The sequence below is a fragment of the Theobroma cacao genome, chromosome 1, assembly GCF_000208745.1.
Source record: "Theobroma cacao cultivar B97-61/B2 chromosome 1, Criollo_cocoa_genome_V2, whole genome shotgun sequence".
Lineage (NCBI taxonomy): Eukaryota > Viridiplantae > Streptophyta > Magnoliopsida > Malvales > Malvaceae > Theobroma > Theobroma cacao.
In genome coordinates this window covers 13,299,597-13,303,160 of record NC_030850.1, presented here as the reverse complement: position 1 = coordinate 13,303,160, position 3,564 = coordinate 13,299,597, and positions in this window count along the sequence as shown.

Here is a 3,564-nt window from a genome sequence, read left to right as displayed (position 1 = left end):
GGGTTTACCGTGCCCCTCTAATAGGCAGTCCACGGAAACCCGTCACTGCAGTGACTAACCCACCAATTTTAATAAAATTTCGACAGTATAACGTGGCTTTTATTTATTTATCCAGCCTGCATAGTAAAACCAACTTACATAAATTTCCCAATGCACTCACAAAATATAGCCACATATACTCATTTCTCATAAGCCATTCCTAGGAAAATATATATTTTTCAAGTCAATTTGCAGCCTCCAATTACTCAATTTCATAATCAATACAATATATTTTTATTTGTCACATTTATTCCTAAAACATCAAAAATCCCGTTTTAATCTCGTTCTCATTTCATAAAATACATAAAGGGCATTTAAAATAAACTCTAGATAATTTACAATAATAATAAGTTTACTCACCGTTTGTACAAACTAAAAGCTTTCTAAGCGCCCCGATCACTACTCGTCGGGTACGACTTCTTTGCCTTTTCCGGAAGGCTCTCCTCCTAGACACATTACAAAAATTTACACAATTCATCACATTGATGCTAAATCACTATATAATTAACTTAAATCCTATACTAATGCATGGTATGAAATGCAATAGCCTAAAACGGCTTAAACGCGGTATTAACCTATTTTTGGCACTTTGCCCGATAAATTGCTAACGCGCTCCATTTTAGCTCTAAATCATCCCATTCTCTCTCCAACATTTCTAACCATTAAATATCAGCCAATAACCTTCTAAAAACAACAAAATCAGCTCACTCCCTTCCTTGGAAAATTCGGCCAAAAATGGGACATTAACTCGGTTAATTTTCTACTTTGTTTTTCTATCACGTTTAATCGTTTTTCATCATTTTCTCTTCATTTCCCTTAGAATAAAATCAATTCATCATCATTGTACAGCATTGAGCATCCAGCCAAGAGTGGGTATTGTGAAAATTTAATGATTTCTTGCCCAATTTAATTTCTAAACACATTTAACTAACTAAAACTATCAATTTAACTAAAAATCAAAACCTAAAAATTTCAATTTCTCTCCCCTAGAATTTCGTCCAGCCCTTGATATCACTTTTTGATCTCTCTCCTCAAGCATGCTAAATGGAAATAAAGGCATAGGAAAGGTAGAAATCAAGCTAAAATCGAAAAATCTTACCGTTAGACGCGTAAACGGTCGAAAACCGCGAATTTCCCTTTGAATTTTCTTGTTTCTCTTTGGTTTTTCTTTTTTTCTTCCTTTCCTCTCTATTTCCTCTCTTGTTCTTCCTTATGGCCGGCCAGCACTTAAAATTTGGGTTTAAATGGGCTGACTTTTCATTAAAATAATATTATATCATTAAAAAATGCCACATGTCACTTTCCCATTGGCCCATTTTTAAAATTTCATCCATTTGTTTCCAAATTTTCACCATACACTTGTCTCATATATTCATAGCTTAGATAAAATTCTCAGACTCATCCAAAGTCTCGGTGGAGTAATTTTTGAAATTTACACTTTTGCCCCCGTAAAAGTCAAAAATTACATTTTTGCCCCAAAAATTGAAAAATTGCCCATAGACATATTTTTCATCCCTTATACTCATACCATTCTCCAATTTGTCAAATTTGATCTAAATTCTCTCAAAATCTCAAATTTTGTCCGTGGGTGGCAAAATTACGATTTTGCCCCTACACTCCAAAAATCACCAGAATTAAACTTTTTCACTTCCTATCATTAAATTATACTCCAAATAGTTAATCTTGGTCAAAAATTTCACTCCATGATCAAATTATTATCTTAGGTGGTAAAATAACGATTTTGCCCTTGAATATCAAAATTTTCAATTTTACCCCAAATGAATCCTCGAACTCCGAACAATCATTTTTAGTCATTCCTGGACTATAAAATATTAAATTTCATTCTACAATTCCTATTTGAACTAGTTCGAGGTTAAATCAATTTAAGTGTACCATTAGGTACAATATCGGGTTTCGTCTATTCTTAGGTGCTTTTCTAGCGTAATAACATGCTACTCAATGCATGTATGTCATGACATGTATTTATAGGGTCGGGTTTTACAGTAACACCCCGACATATCCACCTTCGAGACCACAGACTCGTAGCTCGACAAGAGTTTTCGCTGTGACAGAAGATGAGGCACGGGTCCGACTTGGAGTAGTGACAGGTACTATGTCTTTATTTGATAAAAATGCTTATGTTTTGATAGATTCTAGCTCAGATAGATCTTATGTGAGTACGACATTTGCATCAATTGCTGATAGAAACCTGTCACCATCAGAAGGAGAAATTGTAGTGCATGCCCATCTAGGAGAACAGTTGATTAGAAATACTTGTTATAGAGACTGTGGGATAAGGGTAGGTGAGGAAGAATTTAGGGTGACTTAATTGCTCTAGAGATCTTGGATTTTGATTTAATATTGGGTATGGACTGGTTAACTGCACATCGGGCGAATGTGAATTGTTTTAGGAAAAAAGTTGTTCTTCAGAATTCGGAGGGAGCAGAGATTGTATTTGCAGGGGAACGTCAAGTATTACTGTCTTGTGTAATCTCAGCCATCAAAGCTTCGAAATTAGTGCATAAAGGGTATCCGACTTATTTGGCACACGTGATTGATACTTCAAAGGGGGAACCTAAGTTAGAGGATGTAAAACCCGACCCTATAAATACATGTCATAACATACATACACTAAGTAGCATGTTATTATGCTAGGAAAGTCCCTAAGAATAGACGAAACCCGATATTGTACCTAACGGTACACTTGAATTGATTTAACCTCGAACTAGTTCAAATAGGAATCGTAGGATGAAATTTAACATTTTATAGTCAAGAAATGACTAAAAATAATTTTTCGGAGTTTAAGGGTTCATTTGGGGAAAAATTGAAAATTTTGATGTTTTAGGGCAAAATTATAATTTTTCCACCCATGGACAAAATTTGAGATTTTGAGAGAATTTAGATCAAATTTGACAAATTGGATAATGGTATGAGTATAAGGGATGAAAAATATGTCTATGGGCAATTTTTCAATTTTTGGGGTAAAAATATAATTTTTAACTTTTATGGGGGCAAAAGTGTAAATTTCAAAAATTACTCCACCGAGACTTTGGATAAGTCTGAGAATTTTATCTAACCTATGGATATGTGGGACAAGTGTATGGTGAAAATTTGGAAACAAATGGATGAAATTTTAAAAATGGGCCAATGAGAAAGTGACACATGGTATTTTTTAATGATTTAATATTATTTTAATGAAAAGTCAGCCCATTTAAACCCCATTTTAAGTGCTGGCTGGCCATTAGGAAGAACAAGAGAGGAAATAGAGAGGAAAGGAAGAAAAAAAGAAAAACCAAAGAGAAACAAGAAAATTCAAAGGGGAATTCGCGTTTTTCTCCCGTTTATGCGTCTAACGGTAAGATTTTTCGATTTTAGCTTGATTTCTACCTTTCCTAAGCCTTTATTTCCATTAAGCATGCTTGAGGAGAGAGATCAAAAAGTGATATCAAGGGCTGGACGAAATTCTAGGGGAGAGATTTTGAAATTTTTAGGTTTTGTATTTTTAGTTAAATTGGTTAGTTTTAG